At 38.3% G+C, this 26,965-nt stretch overlaps 1 pseudogene; it reads right to left on the reverse strand.

Moving 5' to 3' along the window:
* LOC120611511 (ankyrin repeat and SAM domain-containing protein 4B-like) overlaps window positions 1-26,677 on the reverse strand; it is a 36,195-nt pseudogene extending 9,518 nt beyond the window's left edge.
* Between the last annotated feature and the right edge of the window lie 288 nt (window positions 26,678-26,965).

Here is a 26,965-nt window from a genome sequence, read left to right on the forward strand (position 1 = left end):
TATAGACTAAAAGTGAAACAGTGCAAAATGATATTTCAAGCAAATGGAATTCAGAGAAAAGTGGGGGTAGTAGTACTAATATTGAATGAAGTAGACTTCAAAATAAAAGTAAAGAAAGATGCTGAGGGACACTTCATAATGATAAAGGGATTCATGCACCAAGAACACATGACAATTATTAATATCTATGCTCCCAATCAGGGAGCCCCAATATATATAAAGCAATTACTAACAAAATTAAAGGGAGAAACATACCAAAGCACTATCATAGTAGGTAACCTCAACACTCCACTGTCAGATATGGATAGATCATCCAAACAGAAAATCAATAAGGAAATAACATCCTTAAATGACACATTAGACCAACTAATAGACAGACATTTACAGAGCCTTCCATCCCAAACAGCTGCTTATACATTCTTCTCTAGTGTACATGGAACATTCTTAATAATTGACCACATACAGGGACATAGAGATAGCCTCAACAAATATAAGAGGGTTGAAATCACACCAACCATATTCTCTGATCATAATGCTTTGAAGCTAGAGATCAATTGTAAAAAGAAAGCAGGAAGAACCACAAATATATGGAGATTAAACAACATTCTACTGAAAAATAACTGGGTCACAAAATAAATAAAAAGAGAGATCAAGAAATACATAGAAACAAATACTAATGATAGTACAATATATCTGAACTTTTTGAACATGGCAAAACGTTAATAGGAGGAAAGTTCATATCATCACAGGCCTATCTCCAGAAACTAGAATGAGCCCAAATAAACAACCTAACGCTTCAACTTAAAAAACCAGAAAAGGAAGAACAAATGAAGCCTAAAGACAGCAGAAAAAAAGAAATAATCAAAATTAAATCAAAAATAAATGAAATTGAAAACAAACAAACAAACAAAAACAATATAAAAAATAAATGCAACAAAGAGCTGGTTCTTTGAGAAGGTTAATAAAACTGACAAACCCCTGGCTAGACTCACTAAAGAAAAAAGAGAAAGGACACAAATAAACAAAATCAGCAATGAAAAAGGGGAAATTACAACTGACATCGCAGAAATACAAAATCATGCAAGCATACTATGAAAACTATATAACACCAAATTTAATAACCTCGAATAAATGAACTAGTACTTAGAAAAATACAACCTTCCTAGACTGAGTCAAGAAGAACTGGAAAATCTAAATAGACCGATCAGCAGTATGGAAATGGAAACAATCATAAAAAACCTACCAAAAAGTAAAAGTCCAGAACCAAATGGCTTCATCAGTGAATTCTACCAAACATTCAAAGTAGATTTAATACCCATTCTCCTCAAACTCTTCCAAAAAATTGAAGAGGACGCAATACTTCCCAACTCATTTTATGAGGCCAATATTACCCTGATACCAAAACCTGGTAAAGATAACAAAAAAAAAAGAAAAAAAAGAAAAAAAAGAAAACTACAGACCGATATCTCTGCTAAACACTGATGATGCAAAAAACCTCAATAAGATACTAGCGAACCGAATATAGCAACATATGAAAAAGATTATACATCATGATCAAGTGGACTTCATCTCAGTGGCACAGAGATGGTTCGATATATGCAAATCTATTAATGTGAAACACCACATAAACAAATTGAAAAAACAAGAATCCTATGATCATATCAATAGATGCAGAAAAAGCCTTTGACAAGATACACTATCATTTATGATTAAAACACTTAACAAAATCGGTATAGAAGGAAAATATCTTAACAAAATAAAGGCCAACTATGACAAACCCTCAGCCAACATTATACTTAATGGAGGAAAATTAAAAACCTTTCCTCTAAGTTCAGGAATAAGGCAAGGCTGTTCACTATCGCCACTGCTATTCAACACAACATTGGAGGTCCTAGAGAGTGCAATCAGACAAGAGAAAGATATAAAAGGCATCCAAATAGGAAACGAAGAAGTCAAACTGTCACTATTTGTGGATGACATGATTCTCTATATAGAAAACCCTAAAGACTCCACAAGAACACTACTAGAAACAATAAGCCAATATAATAAAGATTCTGGAGACAAAATCAATGTTCAAAAATCAATAGCATTCCTATACTCTAATGATCAAGTGTTAGAAAAAGAATGGAAAAAATAATTCCTTTTGCAATTGTAACAAGAAGAATCAAATACCTAGGAATAAACCCAATGAAACATGTGAAGGACCTATGTAATGAAAACTATAAAACCCTGTTAAAAGAAATCAAAGAAGATACAAAGAAATGGAAAGATATTCCATGTTCTTGGATTGGAAGAATCAACATAGTTAAAATGACCTTATTACCTAAAGCATTATACAGATTTAATTTAATCCCCATCAAAATCCCATTGGCATTTTTAAAAAAGAAATAGAACAAAAAATCATCAGATGTGTATGGAAGCCCAAAAGATCCAAATTGCCAAAGCCATCCTGAGAATAAAGAATGAGGCTAGAGGCATCACTCTGCCTGACTTCAAATTATATACCACAAAGCAGCAATAATCAAAACAGCATGGTATTGGCAGCAAAACAGACACAAGGACCAGTGGAACAGAATCGAGAGTCCAGAAGTAAACCCATATTTATATGGGCAAATAATTTTCTACAAAAAAAGCCAAAAACATACAGTGGAGAAAGGAAATCCTCTTCAATAAATGGTGCTGGGAAAACCGAAAAGCCACCTGCAAAAGAATGAAACTAGACTATTGTCTATCACCACACATCAAAGTGAACTAGAAATGAATTGAGGACCTGAATATAAGACCTGGAACAATAAAATGCATAGAAGAAAACATAGGAACTAAACTCAAGGACCTTGGACTTAAAGAGGAGTTTATGAATTTGACCTCAAAAGCAAGGGAAGTAAAAGCTAAAATAAATGAATGGGACTACATCAAACCAAAAAGCTTCTGTTCAGCAAAAGAAATCATCAACAAGGTAAAGAGACAACCATCTGAATGGGAAAATATATTTGCAAGCAAGCCTTCGATAAAAGCCTAATATCTAAAATATAAAGAACTCATACAACTCAATAACAACAAAAATAAACAATCCAATCAAAAAATAGGCAGAGGACCTGAACAGACACTTTTCCCTAGAGGACATACAAATGGCCAACAAATACATGAAACGATGCTCAACATCGCTAGCTAGTAGGGAAATGCAAATCAAAACCACAATGAGATACCTTCTCACACTTGTTAGAGTAGCTATAATCAACAGGACATGTAATAACAAATGTTGGAGAGGATACAAAGAAAAAGGAACCTTCACACACTGCTGGTGGGACTGCAAATTGGTATGGCCACTATGGAAAACAGTATGTAGGTTCCTTAGAAAACTAAGAATTGATCTACCATATGATCAAGCAATCCGTCTACTGGGCATTTACCCCAAAGACTTGAAAACCTGTATCCGAAAAGATATTTGCACACTGATGTTCATAGCAGCGTTATTCACAGTGGCCAGGACATGGAAGCAACTGAAGCGTCCTATGATAAATGGTTGGCTAAAGAAGCTGTGGTACATATATACAATGGAATATTACTCAGTAATAAGAAGAGATGAAAAATCGCCATTTACAAAAACATGGATTGACCTCGAGATAATCATGCTAAGTGAAATAAGCCAGACTGAAAAAGTTGAAAATCACATGATGTCACTTATATGTGGGATATAAACCTAAAAGCAACAAATGAGCAGGACAAACAAACAGAGACTCATGGACATGGACAATAGACTAGTGTTTACCTGAGGGTCGGGGAAAGGGAACCAGGGGTGGTAGATGGGATAAAGGCAATCATGTATGTGGTGAACACAGAGTGTAAAACAACAACAACAACAACAAAATATATATATATATATATATATATATATATATATATATATATATATGTATATGCCTATACATATATATATATATATGCCTTACTGTTAAAGCGTATAGCTGAAACTTATTAAATTTCATTAACCAATGTCACCATAAAAATAATAAATAATAAATAAATAAATAAATAGCAAAAAATTAGTGGTATGGATCTCTATATTTAAGTACAAATGGTCCATGATATATTGTCAAATAAGTATAAGCAGGTTTCAGAGGAATTTGTATAATATGGTTGCCCTTTTTGTCTTATATTTTTAATTAAGTTTACTGGGGTAACGTTGGTTAATACAATTATATAATTTTCAGATGTACATTATCATTTGATATCTGTATATTTTATTGTGTATCTACCACCCAAAGTCCAGTTTTCTTCAGCTACCATATATATGATCCCCTTTACTCACTTCACCCTCCTCTATCCCCCTATATTTGACCCCCTTTATCCTGTCTACCTCTCTACTCCTCCCTCACCCCACTACTAAATACTATTCTATAGTCCTCTGGTAATCACTAGTCTATAGTCCATGTCCATGAGTCTCTGTTTGTTTGTCCTGCTCATTTGTTGCTTTTAGGTTTATATCCCATATATAAGTGACATCACATGATTTTCAACTTTTTCAGTCTGGCTTATTTTGCTTAGCATGATTATCTCGAGATCCATCCATGTTTTTGTAAATGGCAGTTTTTCATCTCTTCTTATGACTAATATTTCATTGTATATAAAGAAACGACAGTTTCTTTAGCCAATCATCTATCATAAGACACTTCAGTTGTTTCCATGTCCTGGCCACTGTAAATAATGCTGCTATGAACATTGGTGTGTAATCTTTTTAATATGTTGCTGTATTCGGTTTGCTAGTATCTTATTTAGGATTTTTGCATCTGTTTTCTTGAATGCCATTTGCTTGAAACATCATTTTTCACCCTTTCACTTTGAGTCTATATTTGTCTTAGGAGCTGATATGTGTCTCCTGGAGGCAGCATATGGTTGAATTTTGTTTTTCGATGCAATCTCCAACTTGTGCCTTTTTATTGGTGAGTTCAGTCCATTTACATTTAGGGTGATTATTGAAATATGAAGTCTTTTATAGCCATTTTATCTTTTGCGTTCTGGTATTTCAGTATTTCCATTGCTTCTTTGTCCTTGTGTTTCTGTTATATAGTTCAGTTCTGAATATTTGGTGTGTGATTACCATTACAAATATGAAAAAGCATAGTTATATATATACAGTCATCCATTTTCTTTTGCACATGTCTTATCTCTATTCCCCTGATTTATTTCTAGATTTCTGTCTTTGATATCACTGATCCTTTCCTCCATTTGGTCGACTCTATTTCTCAAGCTTGCTATTTTATTTTCCAACTTCTGAAGTATGTTTTTTATCTCCAAAAGATCTATTCTGTTCTTTTTGAGGGTTTCAATCTCATTGCTCTGTTCGTCTAGCTTTTATTATTATTATTATTATTCCTGAAATTGTTGATATGTCTCGTTTTGGAACTCACTGAGTTTTTTCAGAAGTACCATCCTGAAGTCTCTGTTATTTAAGTTGCATATCTATGTGTGTAAGGTTATTTTCTGGAGATTTTTCTCTTTCTTTCCGAGATGCCTTGTCACCTTGGTTGTTCGTGGTGTTTACTGGACTATTTCTCTGCCTGGGCATTAATGGAAGTGAGTTCTGCTCTTTTTCTAGAAAGAATATTTGTTACATAAAGGTCTGTCTTTAGCCTGTTGCAAAAAAAAGGCGCTTTTCTTTTGGTTTCCAGCAGGTGGCGTCTAAGCCTCTTGGATCCCTGCTTTATATAAAGCCTTAAAATGCCTTTTTAAAAAATTTTCTTGTAGATATTTAATCACGCTCGCTACCCTCAGTTTCAGTTTCTGTCAGTGTCAGCAATAGTCTCAGCAGCATTTGCTCAGATTCCCCTGGGGCTCCACGTTGATTAGTCTCAGGGAGTATGGGGCAGGGGCCCTTTGGGTTGGGGGTTGGGGCTGTGGCTCAGCCTCGGTTTTGCAACCAGGGCCGGTAAAAATCAAAGTTGTTTCTCTGCAGTCCCGTCTTGCTTCTCTGTCTTCTGCTCTGATGACTGGGCCCTTCTGCCCAGCACGTGGAGCTCACAGCAGTCCTAGGCAGGGTTGTTCCGGGAAGTTCTTGCTCCTTCACTCCTCCTCCTCCACCTACAGGGAGCTCCGGCGGCTGCAAGAGGCAGCTTCTTTGTTTCTCCCAGTCCACTGCCCGACACCCGGAGTTCTGACCTGTGATAGCTCTTATGCATAGATCCCACGCTCAGACGTGCTGGTGTGCAGTTTGAGTGGTTTTTTTTTCGTTGAGTTTTAGATGTTCAGCTTATTGTTGTTTCAAGGGGAGGGATCTGGGGACATCTCTCACTCCACCATGTTTCTGCAAAAGTCCATATGGTTGCCCTTTTAATGGAAAAAATGCACATGTGCGTACATGCACTCAAAGGGAAAAGTCTGGAAAGATATACACCCAAATATTAATGCCTTTGAGAATCAATGTGATTGTTATTTTTTCTTTCCAGTATGATGTGAAATGTTACAATAAGTATGTATTCCTTTAAAAATCAGGAAGAAGAAAACTTTTTTTCCATTTTAGGAAATGAAACAAAACTAAAAAAAATCATGCACACTTTAAAGGCAAAATGAAATTTTGTGTAATTGGGGCTGTCTTTCCAGTGTAGGATAACACATGTAATTATTGCTTTCCATTTTTAAATTTAAAAAGAAAGAAAAACAGTTTTTAACAAAGCCAAGGTTCCAATATTGATAGTTACCACACGATCTACAGTCTCAATCAGGCAGCGACGGTCAAACACCGAAATCATCGCACTGGAATAGCCCTCAATGACTGGTTAACTTCTAAATTTAATTTTTAATTGGTTTCCCTTTTTTTCCCCTTAAATCTAATTGGCAATTTGATCTCACACAGGTTTCTAAAGATTGGCTATGGTCTAAATAGGAGATGACCTATGAAAACCCTCACAAGTTATTTTTTTTCCAGCCTATATGAGGGTGACTTAAGATAGCTGATCTTAAATGCTTCTGGAGAGAAGGAAACAAAATCTGGGATATACTAGAATTGATCAGAAGACAAGAGTTGAGAAGGAAGGACTAGAAAAAGCAGGGTTAGAAGAACTTTTGTGCCCATACTTAGTGTTTAATAAATATAACTTAATGGAATAGACTTTGATATTAAATTGAGAGAAATTACCATGTCAAACAAACAAATGGGAAAAGGCTGGGAGAAGAGGAGAGATGGCTTAGAGTTACAATTTGGAGAATTCCAACAGCTGATGGTAGGGTGTGGTATTTGGGAAGAGGAAGTCAAATCAGACAGAAGGAATAGAGAACACTGACTCCACCCCTTCCTCATTCAGTCCTTCATGCAAAAACACCACCTTTGAATCTTCTAACTCTTCCTGAGTATCACCCACTCCTTTGATAAAGGATGCCAATGTCCACAACGTGCTGAAGCCAGAACATAGGGCTTTGATCTTCCTCTTACTTTATCCACCCACCCTAACATCCAGTCTATCATAATCAATTCCATGTCCAAACTACCACTCAAATCCATCCACATCTCCCCATTCCCGCTGCCCTACTTCGTCCAGTTCATCTCTCAGTCTGACCATTAAAACAACCCTCAAGTTTCTCTCTGACTGCTACATAGCTGCCTGAGCAAATTTTGTAAACACAAATGTACCAGGTGGCTCCCTGTGTAAACCCGATGACAATGGATCCCCATGCCCCTTGGATAACGCTCAACTCCTTAACAGAGTTTACAAGGCTCTTGTGACCTGGTCTTGTCTCTTAAGACTTGGCCTTTCCCTACTCAAGCCATGTCCAGCCATACTCAATTTCTTCAGTGCCCAGAGTGCACAGTGTACTCACGTGGAAAGTCTCTTCCTCCCATCTTTATCTGGCCAACTTCTCATCATTTAAATTCAAGCTTAAATGCAGAAGGCTTTCCCTCACCCCCAGATTATGAGAGATGCCTGTGTCATCTATTTAGTGCCCTCTGTTTCCCTCTTTGTAACGCATATCACACATGACTTAATTTATGTCTTCCTCTCTCAGATTTGGTCACCATGAGGACAGTAATTGTGTCTCTCTTGTTGATTATGGACGGCATCGCCAGTGGCTAGCAAAATGTCTGGCATATAGGAGATATGAACCAATAAATACGTATTGAATTGAAGTAAATTTTTCCTTTTTCCTTTTCTTACCCCTCTTGTGTTATAGTTGCCAACACTGTCTAGCCCCTCTGATAACAAGCAGAAGAAAAAAGCCCAGTAACTCCTGCATTAGAAGGGCTGAGGGGGTGTGTGTATGCATTTATGTATCTCACAGCCAGAGAGGTGATGAGGTTAAGACAGGCTGAAGGTCCCTTTTACAGCTTGTAAAGCCAGCAGCTTCATCTAAGAATCATGGACTTGCACTAGGATTGAGTGTTAATAAAACACTGTGGGATTTCAATGACATAGATGAAAAAATAAAATAAAAACACATCATTTGTTCTGATTGAGGTGGACATATTAAAACTGAGTAGAACAATGATCTATTTTTAAAGTGTCAATCATTTAAACTTCATGGAAAATATTTTTCAAGGCACATCATTAAAATGTTCTCCCCCACAAGGCCAATAACATGCCTCAGAGTTCAGAGTCTCTCCTGTATGTGTGGCTCACAACCCCCATGGTGCCAGTTCTCTGTGCGAAGGGAGCATCTCCAGGCAGTTTTCTACCTTTCTCTAAAATGCTAATTATTTAGACAGTCTAAAAAGGGCAAAGTATTTTTGCTGACTTCTCTGCCTCTGCTGCTTGCTGCTGTCTGCCAAATTCTACCACAAACAGTTTCCAATTGAAACTCTCAGGGTGAACTTACCTTCTGCTGCAGATTATTTCTAGGGCTTCCAAGTTCCCATGATAGGTGGCCAGGAGCGTGGGAGTCATGCCACCTTCATCAGAAAGATTCAGATCTCTCTTGGTAGCCTCCTTCAGAAGTTCCAGGTAGCTATCACTATCAGCTTGGTGGTTGTGAGTGGACACTTTCTGTGCTCATCAAAGCTTGGCCAGATATCACTCTCTATACAAAGCAAGGTGTCAATAGAGCAGCCTTCCTACAAAGTTGGTTAATCAATGACAAGGAAGAGTGTCATCACCCAGGGCAAAGCTCATTTCAGCCTCTCTCCATGGAAGGCAGCGAGAAAACTTTACGTGGACCTTTTCTTTCTGGAATGGCCATGACATTGAATAATTAAAACCTCTGTAATCAGCTTAAATGTACTTTGAGGCACATTTAAGTTTTTAATGTCCGTTAATGAGTCTTGAGTGTAATATTGGTTATCTAGGCTCAGAATATAGAAATTAATTTTCCAAAAATTCAGAACTAGTCTAGTTTATTGGGGAGATCTATTTTTAAAACTGTTTTATTGAGGTATAATTAACATACTATGAAATTCACCCATTTTAAGTATATAAATCAAAGATCATTAGTAAATTTACAGAGTTGTGTAATCATTACCATAATCCAATTTTAGAACATATCTATCACCCAAGAAATATCCCTCATTCTCATTTTTAGTTAATCCCCATTCCTACTCCCAACTCAGAAAACCACTAATCAGCTTTCTGTCTCTGCAGTCTTGCTTTTCATGGGCATTCCATATAAATGGAATCAAATAATACATAATCTTCTGTGTTCAGCTTTTTTTTAGCTTCACATAATTTTTTTGAGGTTCATTCATGTTATGGCATATAATAGTGCTTCCTATTTATTGCTGAGTAATATTCTATTATACTAATATACCAAATTTTCTTATTTATTCAACAACTGCTGGACATTTGGACTATTTCCACTTTTTGGTTTTATGAATAATGCTGCTATGAATATTAACATACAAGTCTTGTGTGGAGATGTATTTTCACGTCCAAGGAGTGGAATTGCTGGGTTGTATGGCAATTTATATGTAACTTTTTAAAGAACTATCAAACTGTCTTCAAAAGTGATTGTATCATGTTACATTCCCACCAGCAATGTACAAATGTTCAAATTTCCCCAAATACTTGCAGCTCTTGTCATTGTCTCTCTTTTTGTTTATGGCCATCCTAGTAGGTGTGAAGTGGTACCAGGGTGGTTTAAATTTGCATTTCCCTGATGACTAATGATGTTGAGCATGTTTTCAAGTGCTTATTAGCTATTCCTACATCTTACATTTAAATTCTTTGCCCAATTTTTCATTGAGTTGTGTGTCTTCTTATTACTGAGTTACAAGATTTCCTTATATATTCTAGATATAAATTCTTTATCATATATATTTTGAATTGAATGAAAATAAAAACATAAAATATCAAAAGTTATAGGATGCTATTAAAACAGAGTTTAGGAGGAAATTTTGCAGTTTTTCATGCCTGTGTTAGGAAAGAAGAAAGATCTCAAATCAATAACTTCAATTTACATCTTATTGAAAGGATGAAAAGCATAGAAAATTAATGCAAATAAAGAGCATAATATATAAGACCAAAAACATGGTCCAAATGCGTTACCAAAAAATATATAAATAGACTTAATTGACCAGTTAGAAGACTCAGCTTTATCTTACTTACAATAGATATATCTAAAACATAAAATTGTAGCAAGATCGAAAGTAAAAAAAAAAAAAATGGAAAAGTTATATCAAGCAAATACTAACAAAAATGGTATAGCTATCTTTATATCAGACAAATAGAGTTTAAATCAAAAATAATATTAGGACTAAAAGGAGATAATGCATAATGATGAAAAGAACAATGAATAGAGAAAATATGATAGTTGTAAACTTGTATGTACTTAATAACATAGCCCCAAAATAGGGAAAACACTAATTAGTAGAATTTAAAGAATCAGAGCAAATTTACAATCATAGTGGGAGATTTTAATACACTCTTTAATGTTATATATCAATCAGACCAAAGATTAATAAAATATAAAAGATTTAAACACAATTAACAAGATTAGTCATATATAGAACCTTGCACTCAGTAGAAAATGCATATTCTTTTCAAGCACACAGAGAATATTTACAATAATTGTCCACATAATAAAGCCAGTGCAGGTCTTAGCAAACATCGAATAATAGGTTTCATGAAACATGTTCTCTGAAGACACTACAATAAAATTTGAGCCCATCATCCTGACACAGCTGATCAACTCTATATATTCTCTTGTGCTATATTTTTACATAGTTTTCATAATCAAATAAATGCTATTTCAAATTGTCTTTTCTCTCTTTCATCTACCATAAATATTTTCCTATATTGTTACAAAATCTTTAATATGCTTGGATAATAGTTTACCATATTGATGTAAGAAGTTTTATTTTAGAAATCTGTAACTGTTTATTCCTCGTCTGTTTTTGTCCAAGTCTTTATTAAAAGACAAAGTATTTGCCTACTCTGAAAAAGTACAAAGCTTTAATCTGCAGTTTCCTCACAATAGTAATTATCCCCAAGGGTAAATGTTTCTTCCTTTTTCTGGTTTCTATAAGGCTATCAATAGAAGCTATAGAAGCAGCCAAGAAGGCCACATTATTTAGCTGCAAAAGAAAAAAAAAATTCTTTTCAGCCCAGAAAGTGAAGTATCCAAACATGACTGTGAATACTTTGAGAACAAGGTAATGTTCTTCGATTCATTTTTGCATGAACCACTTTAATTTAGGCACAATTGCATTCATTAGTGCACTGTAAAATAGAATATCATATATAACTTCAGAGAGAGCTTCTTAAAGATGGGTTTATAGTAGAATGCTAAGTGTCAATCAAACAAGGAGTCTGGTATCAGATGAAGATGATGATAAAGATAATAATGAAGAGAAGGAGAATGATAAGAATGAGGAAGGAAGCTAAAGAGAATTAGGACAGAGCAATTGCGGAGGAAAGGAAAAAGGGTTAGGATGAAGAACAAGGAGCAGAAGGAAGTTTCTTGACTCCAGCAGTACTTACAACTTGGACTTAAACCCTCCTGTGAAATGGTAAAACATCTGAGTTTTTTTTTAATGATAAATATCCTGACACCCTCTGGCATTTCCTTGAGAAAACTTCTTCCTTGAAAGAAGAATGGATGGGGAGGGGAAGGGGAGGCAGAAGCAAACCCTTCTGAACTTGCAACTCCTCCTTATCCCATCCATTCAAAATGAGGTTGAGAAAGTTAGGGTTGAACTTGGAGCTAGAAGACCTGGGGTCTATATGATCTGGGGCAAGTTACTCCAACAATTTGAGTCTCTATTTCTTTGTGGGTAAAATTGGGGGATATTGCTCATGATTATATCATCATCACCTAAGCTTACAGTAGTAAAGATGAAATGACATAAAATTCCTTATAAACCAAAAATTATGGTTTTACAAACTGAAAAAAAAAGTAGTGTGATCGTGGCTTAGTTCAGAGAGAGAGAGAGAGAGAGAGAGAGAGAGAGAGCGAGCTATAGCTCAATAATTGGTCTATTTTCTAATTCCCCAACTTCCAAAGGAAGCAAAATTGGTGGAAGATGGTGCAGGCAGATAGTAATGAAAATAACTAATGCATATTTGCATATAATGTAGACACTAACTCCTTGCAAGGAGTCTAGATAATTGTGGGACAATTGTGGCTCTTGAGTGTATATTTTGACTGTATTGGTCTTGTGGAAATAAGTATTAGAGTCTGTTCCCACCGTATTCTGCTGGACTTCCAAGAGGAAGGTCAGAGAATATCTGCTACATATACCACAGGAGAGATTTTGAGGATCAGGCCTAAGTGACAATGTCCCTCCCTCAAACTGTTTTATTATCTAGCAAGTCAAGGTCCTTATTGACCTTCCTGTTGGTACCAACCCTGCCCCCATGCCTCCCTACAGTCCTGCAATGGTAGTATATCTTTAAAAAAATGTCCTGTCAGTGACTTCTGTATTCCTCTGCTGCTACTGTTCTAGGTTCAGAACAGTAGGCTTTATTTCCTCATTTTCCTAAAACTCTACAAAATGCTGACTCCTCAAACATTTAAGTATTTCAGTTTGAGAGGCCCTTCTGCTCAGACACCACTTCTCTTTGCCAACATCCCAGAGAAAACAGGGTTCACCATCCTCTAGGGGCAGCATTTGGAGAGATTCTCCTACCAGCACATCTCCTCCTCCCCAAAGAACAATGATGTTTTCAACTCTTAGGTGTCATTTATCATTTTGCAGCCTCTCTTGCTTTAATAGCAGCTACATGATGGCTGGGTGGTCTAACCAAGCATCCCATCTACCATGGAGTCCAATCCTGGCTGAGAAGAAGTAGCACTTGGTTGGAGAATTCACCTGGGACTCTGACATACCTATTAAAAAGAGTCGTGTGTGTTCCTTTGCTCAGGGAAAGGAACCAAAGAGAGAAAGATTACTGGTAGTGACACTTTCATTCTACCCCAAGAAAAACCAATGCCAGTAAAGTGGAAACCAAACTTCTCCCTTGTTGTTCTAGAAAACTAATCACTGCTAATTGGGAAAGAAATCCAACAGCTTGTGCAGAAGCACGTATTTTTATTAATGAGATTGCCCCCCGCACCTCAAGAGATCTGGCTTTCAAAGGCACAACTGTGTTTTTTTCTCCAAAGTAATTCATGTCTAATTACAGAGGAAATTCGTTTGTATGGTAGAAGTACATTTTATGTAATAAGGAAAAAGAAAAGATCCAAGCAGAACATTTGCTGTTAACAAGATTACTTCATCTAATGAGTATCTTGTTATGAATTTTAATGGAAATAAAAGCAATAACAGAAAGTAAAGAAAATTAAAGGATATCACAAAAGTCCTGTTGTTACACAGAAAACTCACAGGAATCAGACAAAGGAAGAACAAAGCATCATTAACACGATACTGTGTGTGTTGAACGTGGGTTTATGAAAAACACATCTGTTGAGATAAAGACATTTTCAAACGCATTTTTCAAAAAATGTCACTTAAACTTTTTTTTAATCTTTAGCACAGTAATTAAACTCTAGAACCTATTTGATGTGGAGTTTTTCTATTCAAAAGAGATTTCGACAACTTCACTTCTCATTTAAACTCATTGAAGGTCTTTGGTTTTGTTTTGTTTTCCTCAGAAACATTAAATACAAATATGAAGCAATCAAAGGAATCATTGTCAGCCCTTTCAGTTTTTCTTCTTCAGATGAAAACATTTATTAAAATATTTAGTTGGATAAGTCGACTATTGAAATTGTAATGTCCCTGAAGTATCGATTGGGCTTAATTCATTCACATAAGTTTCAAGTTATTCAAAGCCCTATTTTTTCTGCCAGAAAAAAAAAAAACAGACAGAGCTGTTATTATACCATCTGGTTTGCATGAGGATTCTCTTGGCATCCCTTATAAAAATGCACATTTTACAAATGCTAAATCCCAGATGATGTTACATTGTAACAGTGGAGGGTTTTGTAAAGGTTTTCAAAAACAAATTCTTTAAAATGTGAATACTGGATAGTCCAAGCAAGAACTATGAATTTTAATTCTACACTGGGATCAATGGGCTTTGGCGGCTGGACAAAGTTCCTTTTTTTCTTATGCTTTTTCCTCTTCCTAACTAATTATTGGTTCTGCGAGTTAAACATTTTGATCAATATACAGTAATCATATGACCTGCATCATGACCCAAAGCTTAAGTTCTATTAAAACTGCAGGAATAACGATCAGAGGAAAACCTATATTAGCTGCCTTTTTTTTTTTCAACATGGAAGAATTTACAAGGGAGGGATGTTATAGCAGATCATCAAATACCACCCAAACCATTCAACTCTCTCCAAGTTGACAGTGGTAGGACTGGCAAGACAGGCAAATGTGAAAGCTAAGCATTGTGACAAAATTAAGCCAGAGTACAGCAGTGGTTAAGAACACAAGTTCTTAAGTCAGAGACTGACGGACATTCAACCAGAACTTGGATCCTTCCATTAACTGTGGTAAATCACTTCTCTTTGAGTCTCATTTTCCTCATCAGTAAAATGAAGCAAATACTTTTCCAGTTACTACGTACAGGTTGTTACAAGCAATTACTGAGTTCAAATTTGTAAAATATTTAGTGCAGTGTGTGATATGTAGTCAGTACTCAATGAATATAAAGTAGTAGTAGTAGTAGTACTGGTAGTCCTAGAAGCAGAAGTAGAGTGCAAGTAATTAATTGTACAGGTAGTAGAAAGGAAAGAAAGGCTATCCCTTCTTTGGGTCAATCATAAATGTATAATTACCACATTTGCCTAAACCTTCTCTTTCCTCTGCATTTTCCTTAACAACTGGGACCTGTGTTTTGTTTGTTTGTTTGTCTGTCTGTTTTTTCCCTTATTATGGTACAGCAAAAAGAGGATATATTTTATAGTGACAGAGTTGTATTTCAATCTGGGAATTTATATTCATTTTCTAGGGCTGCCATAACAACGTACCTCAAAACCGTGGGCCTTAAACAACTGACACTTATTTTCTCACAGTTCTAGAAGATAGAAGTCTGAGACCAAGAAGTCAGCAGGTTGGGTTTCTTCTGAGGGAAAGATGGAGGGGTTTGTTCCAGATCTCTCTCTGTGGCTTGTGAAAAGCCATCTTCTCCCTGTGTCCTCACATGTTCATCCCTCTGTATAATGTCTGTGTCCAAATTTCCTCTTTTATAAGGACATCAGACATAGGGCATTAAGGCCCATCCTAGGGACCTCGTTTTAAGTTATTCACCTCTGTAAAGGCCCCATCTCCAAATTCGGTCATATTCTGAGGTCCTGAGTGTTAGGACTTCAACTTGAATTGGAGAGAGGGGACACATTCAGCCCAGACAGCTTTCTATTAGTAGCTATCAACTGGAGATAGCTCACTTCAAGAGATCTTCATTTCCTTTGCTCATTCCTACCTGGTAAGTTTATACATCAGTGTCAGCATAGGATCTGTATGCAGTGGGCCTTAATAAAAATTTCCTTCCCTCCTTCCTACAGACTCATCAAATCACACAGTTTTCCATTTTCGAGAACCACCTACTCCTTCCCAGTACTGTGTGAAATGTGAGTGATGAAAGTGTGGATTGAAAACCTGCAGGGGGACCCAGAGAGAAAGTGATGGGCTACAGAGATGCTGTGATTCAGATACAGATTCCATAGAGAGATGGTTCATTTGATTAACTTCAGTCATGTGCCTAACCCTCGCCTAAAGAGTGGTGGAGGTATCTTGACTAAAGTCTCACCAAGATTATATCTTGTGGGAGAGAAAGTTCCCTAAAGCCATATTATGGTACCATCAACAAGAGAAAAGGACATGGGACAGAAAAAAAAAAACATACTTGTGGGTATTTAAGTTGAGTTATTTATGCTTAGGTCTTGTGTGTTACATAGTAGCTGTTTGGTCCCCCCATCAGAAAGCAACCTCCTTACAGATAGTCTTTGTCTGCATGTTCACAATTGTGCATGTTGCTTCTTTTCATACTTCAAAGTTTCATGGTTGTTCAGTAAATGTTCTCATAGGAGGAGATTTGCAGTTTCATAATTAAAAACTGGGTTCATTTTGAAATAGGAATTCTAAGTAGTCACAAACACCTATTGCCACAATCATGCTGTCTAACAAACCCTCCAAACTAAATGGCAATAAAACAATAAGCATTGATTTTGCTCACAAGTCTGCAGTCAACTAGTCAATTCCTTCACACTCAGCTGACCTTGGCTGAGCTCACTTATTCATCAGCAGTCAACTGGCAGGTCAGCTGGGGACTGGTTGCTCTAGGATGGCTCCAGCTTAGATGACTCATCTCTGCTCCCTGTGATCGATCGGTCACCACCCGGCAAGCTAGCCTAGGCTCATTCTCATGGCAGGTGCAGAATGTTAAGAGAGAGAGAGCATAGGTGTACAAGGTCTCAAGAGATCTGGTCTCAGAACTGACACATCGTCACTTTCACCATACTCTATCAACCAAAGCAGGTAACAAGGCAGGCAGGATTCAAGGGGAGTGAGGGGCCTCGAGAAGGAGTGTCTGAGGAGGAGGCGGTGTGGGAATAGGCTACCTGCAAAGCAAGTTGCAAAGGATAAGCTGGGTGGGGGGGTTGGAAGATAGAGACCTTACAATCAATTGGTCCACCGCACTCTTCAGAACTTTAACATGTAACATATTTTATATTCCATACGGAAAAGGAATGTACTACAATTGCGAAGGGAACCCTTTCTCTATTTAGGACCTGAACACTGCCCTGGCTGATTACTATGGAGTAATCTGTGTTAATACTTATATGTAAATGAGTTTTTACTGAGAACTTCTGAGCCTTTTCTGTCATGTGTTTATCTAAGCTGCCCTATCTTTAATCTCTGGGCCAAGCCGGCCTTTCATTCCTTTGTCCCAGGTCTTTCTGAATCCATGGTCCTTAGGAAGTTAATCCTACTTGGTGGTCTGTCTGGAGATCCAAAGGGGAAGAGGACACTAACACTGTATAGTTAGTTACATTATTAAAAGAACTACCAGATGATGTTCAAGAACATTCTCACTGACCTAGTCTTATTTTTCCCAAGTTAAATGCATATTTGACATTTGAAAGCTATTTTAAGCTATATTAGCATACTGGTAGAAGTTTCTATATTTCTTATTTATCTTATACTGCTGAATTCTAATTAATGCCATCTTGTACTTTTAAAGCTAAGTGAATTACAAGAGAAGCACAGAGTTTTAGTACACCCCCATGCACACACATAAACACATGGAGAAAATCATAATGAGTTTGAAAGAGCCTGGGAGGGGGCATCAGGATCTGGCTTCTCACTGGAGTTCTGCTAATAACTTGCTGTGTGACCGTGTGCGAGTTACTAGACCTCTTGAGCTTAGCTTCCTCACTGTACGATAAAGACCTGGCCCCTGGATACCTCGTGCACCAAATCCATTCACTTCTGTTTTGTACTTTTATACCATGAAGTTGAACTCATGGCCTTTGATTCTACAGCTTCTATAGATCAGTTATATACAAATCAGATTTACCATTATTGCTATTATTACTTTAAAATTACTTTAATTGGTTACTTTATCACCCAGAAGATTAATCAATATAGAGAAGTAAAAAAAGCAGGAGTCTTCCATTTCTATTTCTGTTTCTAGGATTGATATATCCCATATGTTTATAAACCAGTAGAGCAAAAGCACAAACAAATCAGAACCACGAGTAGTTATAAATGCCCAGCTAGCGGCCCAGACTGCACCTCCCCCTCCCCCTGGTCACACCGTCAGCTCCCTGACACCCTCTCCTAGACTTTTAATGCAAATACACATTTCTATACAGACACTCTATACAGAAACTTAAAAGTAGAGACATGCAAACCAAGTTTTTTCGTTTTCTTCTTTTTCTAAAGAAAAATTTGGAACATACTAATTATACAGCTCTAAAACTCCTATTTCATTGTGGACATCTTTAATATCACCATTCATAGATCCAATTGAATCCATAGATTCATGTTTTAGTAGCTGAGGAGTATTCCATGGTTTCTCTGACCATCTCCTGATGATGACATTTAGGTTGTCTTCAATTCATGTGTTGACAATTGTTGCAGAAAATAAAACAACAGACTTGGAGTTTAAGAATGATGAACTGTTGTTCATAAGAACTGCATTTCAGAAAGTAAGGAGGGCACCTGCCCCAATGAGGCAATGACCCTGCATTGCTGTGGTGGATATCAACCTAAAACTCCCTTCAAGAAATGCCTGGTGGTTAGCAGGTGAGAAGTGGTCTCACGACTCTCATGACACCAGGTCATTCAGAGAAGGGGAGAGGGAACACATTGTAGTCATAAATTAGCTAACTTAAAAAGGCTTGTTGAAAAGAATGTGGCAAACATGCATTTGAAAGAGATCCCACTGTTCACTTAGTAAAACATTAAGGATCTATCACTTCTGTAAAGGTTTTAGTTTTTCCTAACTAGTGACATGACACACCATCTCATTACGGAACAATAATTTCTTCCTCAATCTTGAAGCTAGCTGCACTGAACACACTTGTATCCTGGTACACTTGTGCAGGGTTGGTCTTATGGGCCTGGAGCCACTTGTTCAGTGACAGTCCCAGGCACATCATGGGCCGGGTCAGGTAAGGCAAGTGAAATTAATCTCCGGTAAACTCACCATCTTCGCCAGCTCCCCCCGTGGGCCTCCTTCACTCTGAGCCCCCTGCTCAGGGCCTTCGTGCTGCCCCTTAGCCTGCCAGAAGTCCCCAATCTGGGGTTCTCACCTGAGCTTCCCTTCCTGAGGCAAGTCTTCACCCTCCAAAGAAAAGAGAGTCTTGCTGAGCGAGTCTGAAGATAGGGCCTGGGAAGGAGGAGCACCATTTAACCTGTTACCTCTCTGACCACCGTCTTAACAGGCCTCTCTGAGTCTTGCATCCAAATTCCTTCCTCTGTCTTCTCATCATAGTCTTAGCCATCATGGTAACAAATTACCTTCACATTTGCAGAAAAAGTGTCGCTTTTTCGAAAATATGCTTAGCAGGAATAACTATTATTATCATGCTTCTGCTCAGAATCTGAACCTTTTTGCCTTCTCTATCCCTAAAACCTGCTTATCCTGGATTTTGCTCCCTCACGCCTATTCCACTGGGACATAACCAATTAATTCCCATAAAAAGGTTGACAAATGGCAAACATTCATTTTCTTGCCTCCCTGCCTCCAGGTATGTCCTGAATCTTCCTGATCAGAAGACTCACCAATGGTGCTTGTTAAACATACATTAACTCATGCCCCACCCTCAGAGAGCCTGATTCAATGGCTTTTGGGTGCAACCCAGGAAATTTTTGATATTGATGAAATCCCTATGTGATCCTCTTGATTGAGGAAGTTGGGAAACACTACTTTAATCTACTACTATTTGCGATGTTATTCCAGACACCTGTTAAAAGGGAATGGAGATTACTCAAGTTACATCACAAAGACAACGCATAAATCATTAATTGCAAACGCTACCTATTACTTGTACAGAATTTGAGCATTGTATCACCTGTTACAGAACATGGGCTACAGACACCTAGGTATCTCAAAAAGCTATGCGAGATGCTGCAAAGATATATTGATTAGGTGTCAGAAAATTTGAGTTCTCAGCCTGGCCAACACTCAGTAGTCAAAGATTGCTCAAGTTGCTTTGCCTTAGTTTTCCCATCTATAATCTCCCAATTGCTACATACTATGACATTTTTATTTAGACCACTACTCTCTTTAACCCAGAATTTCTACTTCTAGGAATTTATCCTGTGGAACTAGGGAAATGTACAAGAATGTCTATCATATTATTATTTACAATGATAAAAAATTGGAAGCCATCTTAATGTCCATCATTAGGGAAAAGTTAAACACTAATTTATCTAGATATAGAATACTATGTAACCTTTAAATGGTAATGGAAATTTTATGTTTGATATGGAAGATATCCATAACATGGATAGTAGTAAAAACAGGTACAAAACATAGTTTAAGCTTCGATTCCAGATGGTATTGTTTTCAGTGTGTATAGGATTTGTAGAAAAAGTCCATAAAATTACATACCAAAATATTAGCAGTGGCAAGATTATGGAGTAATTTTTTCCTTTTTCTCTATAGACTTCTGTAACTGGCTGTGTGTGTGTGTGTGTGTGTGTGTGTGTGTGTGTGTGTGTGTTTCCAGTAAGCTTAAAATTTATACTTGGTAGGAAATAATGCTTCATTTTTTTTTTAATTTCCCCGGGCTTCATTGAAATATAATAGACAATCAGTTGCTCATATTTACATTGTATAATTTAATGAGTTTTTTCTCAATTGTGGTTGGCATACAATAATATATTCATTTCAGTTGTACAGCATAGAGATTAGAGATCTATATACCTCACAAAGTGATCATCCTATTAAATCTAATACCCCTCTTCTCCTTTACATATTTATCACATTATTAACTATTTCCTTATGCTACACTTTATATCTCCATGTCTATTTTGTAACTATCCATTTACACTTTTAAATTCCTTTGCCTTTTTTCACTGTCTTCCCCAATCCCCCTCCCATCTAGGAGCCCTCAAAATATTCTCTGTTTCTATGGGCTTATTTCCATTTTTGTTGTTGTCATTTTGTTCTTTAGATTCCACATGTACATGAAATCACGCGATATTTATCTGACTAACTTCATTCAGTGCAATACCCTCTAGGTCCATCAATGCAATATCTTTTGCCATCCCCTTCCTTTTAGTCTCTGTGTGTCTTTTAATCTGAAGTGAGTCTCTTGTAGGCAGCATATGTAGGGGTCTTGTTTTCTTATCCATTCAACCACTTTATCTTTGATAGATATGTAGTTATTACCATTCTTTATTCATGTTTTTGATACATGTTTTTCTTCTTAAAGAAGTCTCTCCAACATTTCTAGTAATACTGGCTTGGTGTTGACAAATTCTTTTAGCTTATTTTTGTCTGGGAAACTCTTTATCTGTCTGTCCTTTAACTCTAAATGATAGCTTTGCTGGATAAAGTATTCTTGGTTGTAGGTCCTGGGTTTTCATCACGTTGAATATTTTGTGCCAAGTCCTGTCTTGCACAGTTTCTTTTGAGAAATCAGCTGCCAGTCTTATGGGTTCTCCCTTGTAGGCAACTACTTTTCTCTTGCTGCTTTTAAGATTTTCTCTTTGTATTTTACCTTTGGCATTTTAATTATAATGTGTCTTGGTGTGGGCATTTTTTGGGTTTCTCTTGTTTGGGACTCCCTGAGTTTCCTGGGGTTGTGTGTCTACTTCCTTCACCAGGTTAGGGAAGTTTTCCATTATTATTTCTTCAAATAGCTCTTCAACTTCTTGTTTTCCTTCAGGTACGTCTATGACATGGATATTTTTACATTTAATTATGTCCCATAGGCTCCTTAAATTATTATTATTGTCTTGGCTTTTTTTTTCTTGTCATTCTGATTGAGTGTCCTTGGCTTCCCTATCCTCTATATCAGTGATTTCTTCCTCCTCTTTATCCAATCTGTTGATTCCCTCTAATATACTCTTCATCTCAGATAATGTGTTCTTCATTTGTGATTGGTTCCCTTTTATAATTTCCATTTCCATTTTTATCTTTTTTTATCTCTTTGTTAAAGTTCTTACTGAATTCATCTACATTTCCCATAAATTCATTGAGCATCTTTATAACCAATGTTTTGAACTCCGCATCTGTTAGCTTGCTTGACTCCATTATTCCTGGACCTCTGTTCTGTTCTCTCATATGGTTTCTGCTTCTTTGTCTTCCCATTTTAACTGCCTTTCTGCATCTGTTTCTATGTGCTAAGCAAAGGTCCTAAGTCTCCCAGTTTTATTAGCTTGGCTCTGTGTAGTAGGTGTCCAGTGGTACTGTCCTGAGAGGGATTCAGCTGCAGGCCAAGTTTAGCCTCAGCCTGTGTCCTTCTGGAGTCACCTGTTAAGATTCAGCAAGCTATCCACAAATGCTTTGCTTATAGTTGCCTCGAAAGGCAACACCAGAAACCAAGGCCAGCTGCTCCAGTGTGAGTCTAGGTGCTGCTCAGTAAGGTGCACCGGTTTGCTAAGGATACAACTGAATGTGGCTTGGGTGGAGCCGTGAGTTGAAGGAGGCGGAGTTTCAGGGAATCCTCTGGGCAGAGTGACCTCTATTACCCAGTTCAATGACATCTCTGCTATGACAGTGCTGAGTCCATGCAGTGGGAGTTCGGAGGGCTCAACAGAGGAACAGTGGATACCTCTGGCACTTCTGTACAGAGCAAGTCTCGCCTCGGCCCTCACTCTGACAACTCAGTGTCCTCTTGTAAGTCCCTTCTGCCCCCTGCGCAGCTGACCCAGTGCTGGTGCTCAGAGCGAGCAGGTCCATCATTGTGAAAGTCCGCTCGTGGACGTGACCCCTTTAAGGGGCGTCTGCAGCTGCCAGCTGCCGCTGCCACAGCCTCTGTCCCACTCAGAACTGGGCAGCCTCACATCTTCACCCCCTCCTACCTTCTACTGTTGCAAGTTGATTAATTATTTCTCTCTCTAGTTGTAGTGCTTCTATTTGTCTAGATCGCCAGCGACTTTGTTTGCTATTTGCTCCATGTTTCTGCCACAGTTTTGATTTGGTCGCAAGAGAGATGAACAAAGCCTCTATCATTTATGTCATTTCCCCCCCAGAACTCTCATCCATTTTTTAAAGATAATTTTCATGCACATTGTCAGGGCGCTGTCCACAATAGCCAGGAGACTAGGGGTTACTTAAAGCAATGTTTTTCTACTTAAAAATGATGTGATAAAGAGATGTTCTTTCTTCAATTAAGCCCATCACCCTCTTTCATTCTGCATTGAAGTTGTAAATATTTTGTCAAAAAGATCCTAATCTTTCCTGTCTCATGGAGAAGAACACCAATTCATTCATCTGGAGCCAATTTCAGGGAGCTTGGCTTTCATGGCCGGCCCTCAGAGCAGCTGGTGGAATACCCAAAGACAAATGTCAGGAAGGGCCAAACTCTGCTTCTTGCAGGCCTTCCAGAAAGCCTCTCCCTCCCCAAATCCCACCCTCTCTGCTGGAAGGGCTCGAGAAAATTCAAGTGTCTCCAATAGTGAGAGGGAGGGGCCCTGTCTAGCTTCCTGCTCTAAAAGCACAGAGTAGCCTGCCCCTCTACCTGATTGATTTGGCGGTGCCTTTGGCTATGGCGTGCAGGCAGAGGCGATGGTGGCAGTCTCTCAGGTTGGTTCAGGGCAGACTGCAGGTGAGTAATTTAGGGGGCAGAGGGGAGGAATACAATGGCCTTGTCTGCTTAAGTTCACTCATTATTAATACCGACTGCATTCCCTTCCAACCCCTACAGGACACTTTCTGTATTCTTCGCCATTGTGACTTCAGTAAACTCAATTGATGTTACTCAGTTGGAGACTTCTGCCTTCTCAGGTATGCCTCTGCAGTGAGGTAAATGCCCTCAGCATCTCTCCAGCAGGTTGCATCTAAGGTGCCTAGGTGTCCAGGAAACACAAACATGGGTCAAACAATCTCCATTCACCCTTTTTCTTACCTTGATCAAATCACTAGATTTTTCCATTGCCTACCTATGGTTTGCTATACTAGCTAAATGACAGAGCTTGCAAAAACACCTGCACTTCTATTTCCTCACCACCTCAAGCTTTATGGCATCCAAAGAACAACAAACCACAACATTATGTCCCCCTTTCTGTCATCTTCAAACACAAACTCATACTTAAGGAAATCAACAACATAATAGATAATATTGGAGCTGTTCACTTAAAATGAGGAGTTTTTTGAAATTTCCACTTGAGACCAAGGATGCAGTGACAGATGATAGGCAGAATTTGGCCTTAAAAGGGTCCTTGGGCTTACCCATGATTTTTTTTAAAGTCAAATAGAAGAATATTTAGATAAAACTTTTGTTCTCCACTTTGTCACAGACCCACCATCCCCACCTCCATCAGTGTCACTGTCAAGGTCCCCACCTGGTTCCTGTATGCATGTTTAATAACTCTAACCCCAGCTTACCCCTGGTGCTTTGGAAAGCCCCGGGCCTTGACTGATACCTTTCTCACAGTTCTTTCCCACCAATTTGCAAGTTTCCTGAGGGTAGAGGACAAGCCTTGCCTCTTTCAACTGGGATCCTCCCCTGATGCCTGTTAGAGAGGAGAAGTCCCACCACACACTCTTGCAGGGACCATGCCTCCTGTCATTCAGAGGCACCAAGTGCTTTCTTTGTTCTTCAGATATTGTCATTTGCCATAAAGACAGATGACAGTGGAGTTTTCAAGCAATCTTGGCATCAAGAAATGGCATACATCTCTGATGGATAGGTAATGTGTATACACTCATCTTAGTCTTATTTAACAGAAAGTCCTTAACTCAAGGCCAGCCCCATTTTTCTGGTGAGCAGAGTACACAAACTATGGAGCAACTGGCATCCAGTCCCCATGATGCCACAGGGGTCTCTGATTTGCAATGATGCCACCAAGAGTGGAAGACATTGTCTTTCTCTTATCTCAGAATCCCCTGGGCAATTTTTAGCTGCAAATCACAGCATCTCTCAAAGCTTGGGTCATATCACCCCACTGAGACAATAAAAAAATGAAGTAATTGAAGCACCTTAGGAGTGGATTGGTAGTCTCAGCTATGTTGCTTTGGTTGACTCTGTCACTAAAATGTACTTCTTGGTCATTATCTATCTACATTGCTTCTGTAGATCCCTTTGGTCTTGAAATTCTGAATTGCACTTATTATCTGGACCCAGAAAAGCTCACCCTGAGGGCCCCATATAAGATCTGTATCAGAAGAATGGTAAGTCACAGCTTTGAGGAGTGATTTGGGAAGGAACAGGCTAGTAATTACTAATAGTAACCTGATAGTTAAAGACACAGGCTTGCGAGTAGAATGGCAGTTCCCAACCTGGGGTGACTTTTTTGTCTGCCCTAGGGACTTTGGGCAATGTTGGGGGACATTTTTGGAGACATTCTTGGTTGTCATACTGATATCTGGGCACAAGCCAAGGATGCTACTAAATCACCTACACTGCACAGGGTGGCCCCAATGACAAAATTATCAGGCCTGAAATGCCAGTAACATTGAGGTTCAGAAGTCATAGAGCTGAGGCCTTGGGCTTGAGCTCTGGCTCTGCCACTATCTAGTTGTGACCTTGGACAAGTTAGCCAACCTTTCTAAGCCTCTGATTGCTCATTGGAAAATGGAGGTTATGGTACCCTCTCCACACATGATAATTATTATATCTAAAAATTAATGACATAATGCTGGTAAAGGACTAGGTGCAGCACCTAGACATGAATGCTCGAACATGAGCTATTTTGATTTGTAAACTCCATGGGAAACAGGAAGCTATTTTGGTGCTGGCAAAGAGAATCTCTACGCTGTAAAAACAGGCGCTAGGAAACAAATTGCAGCTAAGCAATAGGGTTTTCTCTATCATGAAGCAAGAGTACTGCCCAAACAAGGTTATTGGGAGCAGTAAAAGCAACCTCTCTAAGCAGAAGTTCTCAAGATTTATTGCGCAAAGAATCACTTGGGAACTCATAAAGTATAGACTTAGTTCATTTAGTTGATGACTTAGTCTGAGGTACATCTTAGAAATGTGCATGTTTAACAGGCCATTTCAACTGATTCTACAGAATACCTCTAGTAATTACATTTTCCCTTCTGGAACAGCCCTTCCCAACTTCAGGGAGCTTCAAGTTGCATTCCTTTAGATCAGAGGTCTGCAAACTACATCCAGTCCATGGTACGTGTGTGTGTGCATGTGTGTGTGAGATGGTCCTAGAGCTAAGAAGAGCTTTTGTTTTTAAAGAGTTTTTAAAAATATATTTTAGAAATATATGTGGCCTACAAAATCTAAAACATTTACTAACACTTAACAGAAAAAGGTAGTCCAACCCCTGCTTTCGACTGAGGTCCCCAAGCCAGGGGAAATATTGAAGATGGCTCTGCCAAAGGTGGCTATGTAGGTGCTTAGTGAATGACTGGGAGAGGCCCCAACCCAGCCAGGACCATAATATGCAGACGTAGGGTCAATTTAAGAAAATGAAAACTGAACTCCATTCCCTGAAGCTCAAGGAAATGTTCTCCGCTGCTATTTGAATCCTTTCTGGAATATCTGAAAGGGTTACCTATAGAATCTCCTGGTATAGAAATGAGGAACCTTCCAGAATCTGCAGTACTGGTAACTTCAGGGGGTTTGCCACTCAGCAGGGTCAGATGGTATTCTGGAGTGCTATTTGCACTCAGCTTGGCCAGCATCAGATGACCATCAGATTCACAGACAGCAGTGCCTGTTGTAAGACCTAAGGTTTTCACATATCAGGTCAGCCGACCAGCTGTGCTAGCAGGAGGAGCTCAGAAGAACCCAGGATCCATTCTCTGCAAGAAGGATTTCAGCGTGAGGAGAAGTGCAGGAGTCTAGACAAAGTTGGGCTTAGGAGCAGGACTGCAATCCTGTATTTGCTACTTAATAAGTCTATCTCCCAAGTTTACACCGTTTGGGCATGAATATTCCTGCTTATTTACAGGAATTCTTCCTGTGATTTGGGTATTACTTCCTCCGTTGGGTCAGTGGTCTCTCACTCTAGTGT

The sequence above is a fragment of the Pteropus medius genome, unplaced genomic scaffold, assembly GCF_902729225.1.
Source record: "Pteropus medius unplaced genomic scaffold, Ma_sr-lr_union100, whole genome shotgun sequence".
Classification (NCBI taxonomy): Eukaryota; Metazoa; Chordata; class Mammalia; order Chiroptera; family Pteropodidae; genus Pteropus; species Pteropus medius.